Here is a 13344-nt window from a genome sequence, read left to right on the forward strand (position 1 = left end):
AGATCTTACACGATACAATCATTGTCCATCTTAAATAACCTCTTTTTATTAGCAGGTTTAGAGGACCCCAGACAGCAGCAAAATATTATCTGAGGTCCATAGCCATGGGCATGGAGCAAGGAAAGTGAATTTGAAGACCTCGCTACATCTGGAGTTTATCAGCTCTTTTCCTGGCTAGTATTACAGTAAACAATTATCTGTAGATCAGGAGACAGCAGGGACTTTAAAGACCCAAATTACAGAGAAAGGGAGAGAGAGAAGGAGAACACAAGAGATAAAAAGGAGCCTATGCATCTTATCGTGCTAATGAAATCAACCTGACAATCACGGCAGGCTGCGGGGGTATTACAGTGTCTGGGATGAAATGAGCAGTCCCAGCACAGGCTCCTGTGTCAAACAGCAAATAGACACGAAAGAGAAGAAAAATGGACCGCTAGGGCAAGGCAAAGTGATTTATAGGCAGCAGTCAGACGGCTGGGCAGCTTTAAACCCTCCTCGAGTGTGCTGTCAGGAGAACAACATATTCAAATGTTTCCATTAGCATTTCAAGGGGCTGGGAGTGTTCTGCTGCACGGAAAAGCTCCCAAAATGCAATTAATGAGGAAATTAACGAGTGCCTGCAGCCGTGGTGCTGTTTACGTGCTGAGGAACCATCACCTGTCGCAAGGGCTGGAATAATCCCGCTTGTTCTGTGGGCAAATTCCACCGATTCCCACTGTTTCCATCCTTTCATTCCTGGAGTGCTCCTGGCTGGCTGCAAACAGCAGCTCTTCCAGCAAACAGTAGGTCTCCAAAGGGCTGTTTTCCAAAATTCTGGGAGGTAAAATGGCCAGCTGCAGTTATTAAGTGTTATGGTGTGCTCTACTTTTATAAAGGCCTGATGGACCCATTATTGCTTTGGAAAACTCCTTTTTCCCCCCCTCTTCATCCACAGACTTTCTGTGTCTTTCAAGTGGAAACAACCAAGCCAAAGGATTCTACGACTGGAAAAAGATAAAGCAAAAATGGGCTTCGGAGTTGGGAGTGAAATCCCGGAATATTTTGCTTAGCAATCCTTCTGGGGCACTGAAGTTGTGTTTGTCCAGTTCTGCATTGCACAGAGAGGTCCTGAGACTCAAAAAGGACTGACAGGAGATCCTCAAGTTCACAGTCAAATCTCCTCCAGCAGAACGGGGCTCCTCATGGCTCATCCTGCTCTGAGACAGAGCTCCTGTCACTAAAAGAATGCACCTGGAGAAAGCCTTCCCACCACAACACTGATATAAACTGATAGAAGCTGCTCTCTGTGACCCACCATGGGATTAAGGCAGTCGGTGGGGTCAGTTCCTGTGTTACAGACAAAAAAATAGAATAAAAACTTCAAGTGTGATGAAAAATTGTGATGAAAAATTCTACTTCTTTCTATTTGACAGCAAAGTCAGTGTCTTGTCTGGGTGAGCAGAGCTGTGAGAAATCTCATGTGAAAAGCTGAAAATATGAAGTAAATTCAGAAGTGAAGCTCTAATGTTTGCCTGAGATGGAGTCAAAAATCAACAAAATACAAAGGGCCTGATGAAGTGGGCGGGGGGCAGGCAGGACACAGCCTTTTGCTACAGGCACCGAGGCACTGCACCAACTTTCCTGAGGAATAAATTCTGTAATCCTTTAGCTGGCAGCTCCATATTTGTACATGTGAGACCAAACAGTAAAAACATCAAGCCAAACCAGGAAAAGCAGAGGCATTAATGACTTGTTTGTGTGGCAGGAATCCTTCCCAGGTCCTCCTTCCCCCAGGTGGGGGCTGGAGAACCCTGCATGAAGCAGAGCAATCCAGTACCATTTAGGAAGCAAATACTCATTTTGGATCTGAGTTATTTTGCCCTCTCATCTCTGTTTCCGGAGGAGATGGGTCCTGATGCCCTTGGGAAGACAGCAAAGGCTGATTTCTCCCTCCCCCACCGCCCTGTGAATCTCCACATCGCACTGAGGGCAGGGCAGTGCCCAGAGGTGTCTCTTGGGGCTGGGACAATTTTCTGAAGATGCTCCAGCCTGTTTGGCCCTTCCTGCTGACGAATCCCAGGCCAGCTGGGCAGCTTCGAGCAGCTCTGCCTGTGCTTTTCCATGGATCTTTGTCCTGGAGTTGTAGTTCTGCATTTGTTTGTGTCATGGGAAGATGTCATCTTGATCTCTCTAATAGGTTTTCAAAGGATAACATTTTGTTTGAAGGGAAAAGGGAAGAAAAAAAGCAAGTGACAACACTAAATTAGGGTTACTCAAGATGTTTATATTTGCCCTTCAGATGGGCAGCGTGATGTGTTTCAGTTCCCATTCCTTCCAATAAAATCGGGTTTTAACTATGGCTATTGTTAGAACCTACTGTTTAAAAATAAATAGGAACTCATTAGGGCTTCTTAAAGAACCCAAATTGTCTAAAGGGTGAGATTATGTCATTTATAGCTCTGCCTAAGCTGTATAGGTCAAAACCATTTAAAACACACTGGAGGAAGAATTTATCTTTTGCTGAGGGTCATGAATCTGGATGAAGAGTGGTGAAATATGTAATTGCTCTCTTCCCTACATGGGGAAAAAAGGGAAAGGAAGGGGGACATGGCAGGGATGCAGGAGAGGAGAAAGTAGGTGGAATGGGAAATCCTGGAATACGTTTGCTTTGGAGCAGGTTTGTTTTGCCAGGGCTGGCCCCAGCTGCTTGGTCAAACACGCTGGACCAGCTCCTCTCTCTGTGTGAATCAAGAAGAGCCTGAACTCATCCATTCCATTGGGACTGCATCTATTCATAGCCAGGGAGGGCTGTATCCGAGAGTACAAGACAGGTGTGCCACAGAGTTCATTTTCCAGGCTTGTTTTTTAAGTGCTGAACTTGATGGAAGTCATCAATGCTGATACATGGGGGTAAACAAGGCTTGTTTTGCCCCACGTGGCAGCTACAAATCGTTCTGTACCTCAAACAGCACTTGGTGGAGTGGTTTCCTCAGTCAGTCAGCTCTCTAGAAACAAAACTCCTGTTGCAAATATTCTCTATTTCCCCCTGTCCCCAGAACAAGGTTTGCATCTCTCTCTCTCTCTCTTTTTTTCCTGGGGCAGTGTCAGTGCAGCTTTTTGATTTCCCAGGCAGATACATTATCTGGTGATCACACCTTCCTTCTGACACCATGCCTCTCTAAGGAGATGTGGTGAAGGGATTGTGCTTCCTCAGTGATCAGACTTAAATAAAAGAGCCTAAAAATACCTTTACGGTGTTGTCTCCAAAGTGCCTGCTCACCACAGGTTACATGAGGGACCAGGAATGTTCTTTCCTTGTCACTCGGTTCTTCAGCTGAGGAACAAAATGGGGACATGGGCAGAGCCAGTCTGGCGAATCCGGCAGCAAAGGCACAGCATCTGTCACTGCTCCTTTCCAGGAGTAAAATTCTCCACATTGGGCACAAAGCCCACAGGATGTTTTCTTTTCTGGTATTTTCTTTTCTTTTTTCTTTTTTTTTTTTAATTGATTACATCTAAGTTTAGAGTTTGGATTGCTTTTTCCCTTGTGGACTTCTCCTGGGAGCAATTCAGGCCTGATCAGCTGCGTTTGTGTTTTAAAAGCACGGCAGAGCTGAAGGCATTTTTATCTGAATGAGATAAAAGACCAAAGTTTGTCCGTTAAAGTTCTTAAAATTTCCATGATGGTTTCCTCAGGATTAATAATAGGAGCCCTGGAGGAGGAAGAGGAGGAGAGTTTGAATTAAACTGCATTCTGCCTGCCCTGGTCTCCCTGGGTGTGATTCTGCCGCACTTCCATTGCTGAAACCTGCTCAGAGGTTGCACCCCAAAAATGACCTTATTCCAGAAAAAGGTAAAGTGATCCCTCTGCACTTCTTGCACACATAAATTGCTCTGGCTGCAGCTATTTCAAATCAACAGGAGATTCTGCAGAGGCAGAAAATAGTCCTTGATCTGCAGAGTATCGTGGAAAGCCAGGGTGTAAAATGCTCAGATATTTGTGGCAAACCAGAGGAATCCTCTAAAGCAGAATGAAGCATAATTTCAGCACTCTGAACAGATGGATGGATGGATGGATACAGAATCACTCCACAGAACCAGTGGGAAGGTAGGTGCAGGAGCAGAACTCTCTGTCGTTTGGAAAATGTGGATTTTACAGCAGGCAAAAACAGGAGAGAGATGAAAAGGAAGAGGGGAATTCACATCAGTAGAGGGCAGGGATGGTTTCGAGCTTCATTAAGTCGTTTGCAGAGCTGAAGTTCTGTTTGGTCAGGATGGCAGGGCCGGGGGTGGCTCCTCAAAGTAAAAGGTTCTTTCTTGTGAAGAAAATTAGCCCTTGGCTGTAGCTCTGACTCACACAAAGCCAAACACAACAACCTGGAGCAGCTGCCCCTCTCTGCCTGGGAACAGGAATGGGGGCCCTCAGACTGAGCTGGGATGAGGCAGGGAAGAATCCAGGGGGACAATTTCTTCTTTGCCCTGAGCTCTCTGGGGGTGCAGGGCTGTGAGGGGCAGCTCAGGAGAAATCCCCTCTCTTTCCCATCAGATACGGTATCAAAGCTTTAACACACAGCCAAAGGGATCCTTTGCTAGGGCTAATGATGGTCAAATCTCAACATGTTTTTGGTGTCAGCTCGACTTGAAAGGATCCTACCAGCAGTCAGAGACTTCAAACATAGGAAAAATTGCCATATTCCTTGAGGTCTCCCATCCTTCCCTTTACTGGATCTTCTTTCTCCAAACACCAAATCTGAGAGCCCTGACCTCAAAAAACACCTCACTAGGCAAGGTTCTTCTCCTGCCAACTGGAGTCAAAATTCAACCCTCCCCAAGCCTAAAGGAAACTTTCACCTTGTATATTCCAGTTTCATTTATTTTCAAGGTTATTTTCACTGCTGCTGGAGCTTAGGGGAGTTCTGTGCATTATTTACTTATCTTTGATCCATTGTTCCCAAGTCAGACATTCTATTTCTTTCTGTTTTCAGCCTAAATTGTTTTGCATCTCTTATTTTCTTAGTCATGTATTTTGGTTTTGTTTTTCCTCTCTGGCCGTTGGGTTAGGGGGGAAACTTCAAATGTAAAATGTATAATTCTTTGGTTTAGGAACATTAGGGAAAATGAGGAATGAAAGAGGGTTTGTATATTCAAAAGTTTTCTTTCGCCCTGTTATAAATTGGTTTTTTTACCTTGAGGCCAGTTGCTTAAATCACAAAGACTCCCAGTGCCAAAACAAAACAAAAAAAAGAGCCTGGTGCAAGGCAAAGCAAAGTTAAATGGTCAGAAAAAGAATAATCATTTTCCAGGTTTTTTAGTTGCCAGCAGGGGAAAACCTCTTCTTTACATCTCATTTGAACTGCAGGAGCTCCTCAGCTCATGCTAAATGAACAGTTCAGCTTAATTACTGCTGAGGAACACTTGAAAGAAGGAAGTTTGGTCAAGTCATTTGTTCCTTTTGCATCTTTGTCTTCAGTCTGACATGGGTTTAACCTCTGCTCCTAATCCCCGTGTCAGTCAGGTTCAGCTTTAATCTCAGCAAGTGAAAGGAGCAGTTCAGGGTTATTTGAAGAGGAATAAAATCTCTAAAGGTGAGCACTGGGCTATGGCAGGATGGTGGCAGAAGATGAGGGGAAGAGGTTTTTCCTGGGGAACCTCTTGAGAAACAGCAGGAGCCAGGGGGGGAAGCTTGGTTTGTTTCTTGAGGAATCCCACCAGGCTTGCAAAGCTTTGTAGAGCCACTTCTTATTTATTCACTCCTCTACCTGAAGGCAGAGCACGCTGTTCTGGCTCTTCAGGGCCTCTGAAGGTAGAAGAAGATTCTTGACTTGAATCCTCTTCCCTAAATTTAGACTCTTAAATCAGGAGCCCAGCTGCTCCTCGCTTCCCTTTCTAGCCAAGGGAGAGACAAAGATGCCTCTGGAGGGAATTTAGACATTGACATTCTGCCATTCATCTCCTTAATCCTCTTTTTCTGTGCCTGGCTGAGTCCAGACTGCCCAGCTGTACCCATTTCCTTGGATTCCTTGACATCTTCTTGTCCATCCCATTCATCTGGCCCCAGAAGTGAAATCCCACCAGGATCCACAAAGCAAATGCACGTTTAGCCCAGGGGAACTCATTGCCACGAGGTCTTCCTGAGGCCAGAAGCTTTGGAGGATTCCAAAAGGTATCAGATATTTGTATCAGGAACGAGAATAGCCAGGTTTAATAATCAAGATTAAATAAACAAATAAAACTTTTGAGAGAGCTATAAACCTAACATTCTTCAGGGTTTATGTGAACTTCTGACTAATAAGGGCTTGGAGTGAGTTTTGCACGGTAGAAATTCTCTGGGATTTGTGTTTTAGCTCACTTAGGCACTTCTGAAATCCCACCCCCTGGGTCTGCTGGACTTCTGATTGATCCAGGATGACATTTGCTGCGAGCATGTGTTTCTAATCATCAAACAATGCGCAAATTTGTTTTTAAAAATAGTGAAAAAAAGGTCCTGGATAATTTAGGGGGAAAAAAAGACAACAAACAAATAAGAAAAGAAAACTTTTCCCAATAAATAACCACAAATAATTTGCTCAGCAGGATTCCCTTCCTCAGTTCTCATGCTCTGCATTGCCTTCCTGCCTGCATAAAGAAAAAAAAGTGGCCCTTTTTCTCTTCCTGCTTAGTTTGGGTTTTCTTCAAATGGCATCAAAAACATCATGGATGCCTTGGAGTCTGGAGCGATGGTGATGGGCATGGCTGGAAGAACTTCCACTCCAAGGAATACAGAATTCAAAGCTAATTACTTTACAAGGTATTTTGACCATATTTCTCCAAATCTCCAATTAGGAGCACAGTCTAATTTGGGATGCAGCTCATTATGCGTGCTGTTAATGACTGCTGTACTCTGAGGAAGTACAAAGCTCAGTCCTTAATAGCTGTCATTGGGGAGGAACCTTGGAGCACAGATACTCATCAGGACACCGTGGCCATCCTCCAATTCCTGACGGAAATGAAGGGGAGTCCCTCCAAAGAGATGTTTTCCATGCAGGATGGAGGGTAGGGAACAAGTGCCCTCCAGCAGAGAGGCAGGGACTGAGCCCAGCCAGGATTAAAGGATGCAGAGCCTGTAAAAAGAAGGTGATGCCAAAGAACTAAGCAGCACCCGTACTTAGAGCACACAGAGTGTCTCCTCACCTCGTGTAAATAGATGAGGTCATTGTCAGTTAGAAAGGAGAAGCCTCAGAAGTCAGAGCAGTCTCTTTGTTCGCAGCTTTCCCCCTGTGCTCGCAGAGATCACAGCACCTCGTATAAAGGTCACCCCACTACACACCCTGCAGCAGGGGGTGACAATTAGAGCACCCCCGGGAGCTTCTAGTCACTGCAAAATAATTGTTGTAAATTTTTATAGAAGCCTTTTGTGGGATTTTTTTTTTTTTTTTTTTTTTTTTTTTTTTTTTTTTTGGTCTTTCTTTTTTTCACTCCTTCTTGATCTGTGCAGCTGAGTCACGGAGCTGGAAGGGGCTGAGGGAACTCCCGTCACTGAGGGCTCCTACTGAGCACCCAGAGCTGCTTTTGTGTCACTGAAACCACCACACTGAAACCACTGTTCTGTCACTGGGGCTGCATGTCCCTCCCTGAGACTGGATACAAGCAAATTGCAGCAGCAAGTGGGAGAGAAAACGAACACAGAGGCTCTTTGTGTTCTACAGGCGGCCTTTTTAAATTTACAAAATGTCTTAGAGCTTTTTCTAAAAGCAGCCAGTTAGTCTTTGCTGGCCTTTTATTGGCTTGGCTTTGATCATTTCAATCAAATTTTATAGCTGCCAACACTGAAGAACAGTTACCATCCATGCCATGCTTCTTTCAAGTCCCAGAAACGATCCCAAAGAAATAACTCACTCCAGGGTTGCATCTTCAGAGAAGACAAGGGGCCAAATATTAACATGATTGCATCCATTTGGGCCTCATGCACTTTCCCCAGCCACAGAGGAAAGAAGAATTTACATAATTGTGTGGCCTTCTCTGCTCTCTTCTCCCTGTCCCACCCCAAAGAACAGCTGCATCCGGATTTCATTCCTTCACCCGCTGCTGAGGCTCTTGTGGATCAAGTTGGTGCCTAAATGGTAAGAAAATCACCTGAGATGTCTTGCTTGCCTGTGCACTGAGAGGATTTCAGTCTGCAGAGGTCTCATTGGGACAGATCTGCAGATGATCCTTTGATTTTAGAGGGAGAGAGGTGTGTCACTGATGCCACTGATGTCGTGGAATTTACTTTACCACGTGCTTCAGCGCTCTTGTGCAGCACCAGGACAGGGCCTTTCTGCCTTTCTGACAGAACATTTAATCCCACCTGTGCCTCTGCTGGGCTCTCTCACCCCATGTGCTGCTCCTGATGGTGAAAACTGAGGGCTAAAATCCTCCGTGGGTTTGTAGGCAAGAGGGACAACCATTAATGGCTGGACTCTGTTATTTCCAGACATCCAAATTGCTGCACATCAGGGAGCTGTGGGGCTGCTGTAAAGAAAGAGCCTTTTACAAATCCTAGGGATGACTCCAAGCTCCCCAACATGAGTTCCTGGGAGTTGGAAAGAGCTCTGGAACACCCACTGCAGCACTGATACACCTGGAAGTGTTGCTTTGCCACAGCGTTGTCTCTCCCACAGTCAGCTCAAATTGTGGAAAAGGAAAATTTCTGCTCAGCTCAGATGGTGGAAAGGGAGAATTTCTGCTCGGGGAAGCAGAACTCATACAACAAATTGCATCAGAGGCACTGGTTTTCTCAGAGAACATGCCTAATTGAACAGCAGTGCAATGAATCTCTAATTCCTCTCCGGGCCTGGCCACCCACCCACTCAGCCCAATGAATCCGTTCCCTCCTGGCAGCCACAGGGAGAATAAAAGGGGAAAATATGGTGAGAAGGGGCTTCAGTGAAGAACATTTGAGGGAATTTCTCTTCAAATCTCCTGCATCATTCCCTTCTCTTCCCTCCACCAGGCTGCATATGGGCAATGCGGGCCATTACTGATAAAAGGCAGCCAGAAATCTGAACATCATTATAGGGCCTGGTTTGTTTACTGAAGGTTTTAACCACAGACTTGGCCTTGCTCATGGCTTCCCCCATCCTATGTTGAAAAGCATCCTATGGAGGCAAAGAATTAAAAGCTCATATGTCCTCTGTTTTATCCTGGCTTGATTTATGGTGCACCTTGGTTCCACTCTCTGTGTGCAACCTGTTAAATCACCCTGAGGAGGTGTAAGGATAATACCTGATGGAAGCCTGATGGTGAAGCATTTGTTTAAAAAACTGCTGAGGGCAGCCCTGCTGGGATTAGAGATTGGCAGGTGGGGAGATGATAGTTTGATCTTCATTATCTCCTTCTAATTAAATAAAACCAAAGGCGCTGTGGGCAGCAAGCAGGCACCTTTTAAATGTTACACTGCAACAAACACAGATAGTTCAATAAAATCTCTCTGATGCTTTCCGTTCCCAGTAGAGCTTGGGCTAAAATCCCACAAACCACTCTTGTCAACTTTGAAGTACATTGAACACACAACTTTTTCGGTTTCAAACATGATTTTTCATTCATGTGTTGCCCTTTCCCAGGTTTTTTGCCTCAATGCACCAAAGATGGGTCCTACTGTGGTACAGGCAATGTTCCACAATCAGAGCAAGGGAGAGGAGAGAGAGGCAGAAACCCTGATAATACAAAATAGATGTAAATTAGGCTAAAAGATCTGCTTTGTTTAATATATTGGCCTTTGATAAATGAAGTCGAGGGACGGAGTGAGTCACAAATGTAATGAAAAAGGAGTGAGCGTGTTTGGGTTTGAAGTGTGGCAAACTCCAGGCCACATTCTGATAATTCAGCAGTGGAAGGTGAAGGGGAGAGCCAGAGCTGGACTCCTGAAACCTGAACACCTTCAGATGTTGACCTGTTCCACTGACCCACAGCTTTACAAGGGCTGGAGCAGAAACCCCAGACCCTGAGCTTCACCCCTGTGTGAGGAACCCAAACCTCTTCCTAGACTTTATAGTTCTTCTCCTTTAGCACAGAAAAGCTATAAATAATCCCATTTACATTGCTGGGACTTTGATTTAATTTTCCTCCTTTTTCCTGCAGCTCTTGAAGGGAGGCACTGGATAATTTTATGATCACTGAGCACTTGTCTTGCTGTTCAGGCCTGGGCAGTCAGAAAGGCAGAGCTTTCATGGTGTAATGTGGTATTTCCCTGGGGAAAGAGGAAGCTGTGTCTCCCCTTTGATGGGATATTGTAGGTTTTGTTTGCACTTCTTATAGGAGAATTGGGAGCTGATTCTTATTTCTCTTAGGTTTGATTTCTCTGGTGCTGCCTGTGATACTTTTATCAGGAAACGTGATCTATCTTTCATAACAGACCTGCTGATTGGATCTGACAGTTGCACAAAAGAGGTTGAATTTCTCCCAGGGACGAGAAAGAGGGACAGGAATTTCTAAAAAAAAAATAATAAATAAATATGGTAAAAGGGAGTTTGAAACCATCATTTCTATGGGTCCAGGGGGCTCAGGGATTATTTTTAAGCCAAATAATGAATTCTGATTGGTGCCAAGAGTATCTCAATGTGGTGGGTGGACACTTTGTGCCACATGGCAATTTTACATGAATACCAATTATGTGAGAAATGGCCACTGGCTGTGGAGTCCATCAGTGCCACCAGGCTGGGACAGCCAGATTGTCACAGGCAGAGCAGGGACAGCAGCCTGAGAGCCAACACCAGCCAGGGGGAGAATCCCTTGGATGCTCCTGCTGTTACACCAAGGTCCTTGGTGCCATCCAGGGGACCCCCCAGGCCTTTGTGTACCCTCCCTGGTGCCACCAGGAGCTTTCCTTGCTGCCAGCAGGAGTGGGCTGTGATCCCATTCCCAAAAAAGGCAGCTGGATGTTCTGGGTGGACTGCTGGCCTGAACCAGCGCGGCGAATCCCATGTTAACTTAAAAAACATTAAAATGATAACTTCATCTCGAGTTACTTTCCTATTCATCTATAGAATTTCTCAATTATGTATGACTAATTTTGCACAAAGTCATTATTTGGAGCAATTTGTCTAAGTATGAGAGGCAACACCTTCAACCTTCCTGGATGGTGGGTGGGGAAAATGTCATAATCAGTTCTGCTTTGGCATGAGTTATTAAGCGGTCACAGGAGTTCAAAGGAGAGAAATAATGAACAGGTAAGTCATTACATGCAAAAATTCTTCTTCTATATTATCAAAATACAAATTAATTACAGATAAGATCAGATGAATTTTCTTTAATGTTAGTTTTTTCCCAGAGATGGTAATGAAAGCGTAGAGTATGTGGGAGGAGAGGAGTGGAGATGCATGGAAGGGATGTTTTATTAATGTTGGCTTGATTTCACTGGGAAGACATTGCCTGTGAAAGCAGTAAAGGAATCAGGAAAGGCTCTGGGACATGCAAATAAAATCATTTTTATTGCACTTAGTGTGCTAACTCATGCATGATCTCATTCAGCCTCTCAAAGCAATCATAAAACTATCTCCATGCAACAATTACTCCATCAGCCCATGCAATCAGCAGGTAGGGCAGCTGGCAGCCCTTGCCACAGGAGCCTCCTGAATTCATTGCCTCGTGCTCTTGATACCCTGACAAGGCTTCCAGCCTTCATTTTGGAGGGGACAACCACCCCTAAAGTGACCATGGGACTCCCCAGAGCCAGAAAAACAAAAGAGCCCCCCCCCTCCTCCCCGCTTTCCGTGCAACACTAATATTCACATGACAACAAACATTTTCAAAATAATAGTCCTATATACTTAAGGCTAATCAGAGCGGGCGCCATCCAACTTGCAAAGGTAGCAATTTTCCTTCATTAAAGGCAAATCAGGAGAGAGAACTTCAGGATTCCTTAGGGCTAATTACAAGGTGTTAATAATAACAATATAATGGCAGCAATTTTCTAGCTTTGCCCAAACCTATAATCTGCCCTGAGTGCCTTATAGGATTGTCTCTGAGTTTATATAAAGCCAAGTGTTAGCCCAGAAATGCTTGAAGTAATTGAATTTTTACATCATGTCTCTTTCCAGCCTGTTTGCAGCGATGCTGTAATTGCTGCTGGAGAAGCCTTTTCGTTGGGGGAGAGGACAAGTAGCAGCACGACAGCTCGGAACAAACCCTCTCCCATCTTCCCAGGGCACACTTTGTACACCAGAACAGAGATCCCAGCCCAGAGATCCCAAGCTCCAGCCCAGAAGGGTCCCAGCCCCACTGCTCCGGCCCCTGCTGCCCCAGCAGAAGGGAGGGAGGTGAATGATTATAGAAGAGCAGGAGACAAACAACAAACAGACAAACGTACAAATTATTTTCACATCCACCTCCTAATTGCTTGCTAAAAACCCTCTAGGACTGCAGGATCAAATGGGACACTTTGCTGGAGCAGGGATGAGTCACTTGTCAAAAATTTTCAGCCTCAACAGCAAATCAGCAGCACTGGCACAGCGAGGCGTCCTCGAAATCCAGCCTGGAATTGTTGGGCAGCTTCTCCAGGGTGGATCCAGCAAGAACAGAGCTCACAGACGTGAGGAGGGGCTTCAAGATCTGCTGCTGATCCTGGAAGTGTCACCTCCACCGAGGTGAGGAGAGACAGCTCAACACAGGCACGAAGCAGAAATCTGAGCTGGAAATGAACCCCCCGCTAAATTTCAGATGCTCCCACCACAGGTCTGCCTGCAGCACTCGGCCTCGTGGTGATCACTTACCTTGACAATGTAACAACCCAGCGCAGTGTAATTTGGAGAAAATTGGGTTAAGTCATAAACTGGAGACATCAGAGACTCTGCTCTAAAGGGGAAAAAATAATAATAATAATATATTGGAGGGGGGGGTTGGTTTTTTTACCAGAGAAAAAGTGTTTACCTACAGCATGTCAAATTTTAGCCTGCAGCAAAAAGATTTATGGACAAATTCGAAGCTTCTTCGCAGCTGACAAGTTAATTCTCACTGGGGGGAAAAAAAAAAGCAGAAAAAGAGGAATTATGACAACACTGAAGAATGTTAACATGGTACCTACTCTAATTGAATAAAAGACACCTTACAGAGCTGCAGTGCAAGCCCTGATTCATTTCAAAGCTACTTACAGGCTGAGAAACTTCAAAAAATTTGGTATTACAAATAGTGGAGTCAAATTTCTGCGAGCTGAGAAGCTTATCCACCTCAGACCTTCCAAAGTTAACTGTGAAATCTCAGACAAACAGTTTTGTCTAGAAAATTTCTGGGACTCCTCAGATGACAAATAGCGTTGGGTTTTCAGGTGAAAACTGAAAGAAATGAGAAAAGGAGCAAATTGAGCAGCCAGAGTCACCCAACATATTGGGGGTTTTTGCCCCACAAAAGCAG

The 13344-nt window shown here is 44.9% G+C and overlaps 1 long non-coding RNA gene across 2 annotated transcripts; it reads left to right on the forward strand.

Annotated features, from left to right (window-relative positions):
- Positions 1-3684: 3684 nt before the first annotated feature.
- Positions 3685-13046, forward strand: LOC109144605. 2 transcript variants are annotated; one of them, XR_002045472.3, is made up of 2 exons: positions 3685-4087; positions 12036-13046. It is a non-coding gene; the product is annotated as an uncharacterized LOC109144605 (long non-coding RNA). The 2 variants fall into 2 exon arrangements; XR_002045471.3 differs by lacking the exon at positions 3685-4087 and adding an exon at positions 7972-8078.
- The last annotated feature ends 298 nt before the right edge of the window (positions 13047-13344 follow it).

Source organism: Corvus cornix, chromosome 13 (genome assembly GCF_000738735.6).
Source record: "Corvus cornix cornix isolate S_Up_H32 chromosome 13, ASM73873v5, whole genome shotgun sequence".
In the NCBI taxonomy this organism is placed as follows: Eukaryota; Metazoa; Chordata; class Aves; order Passeriformes; family Corvidae; genus Corvus; species Corvus cornix.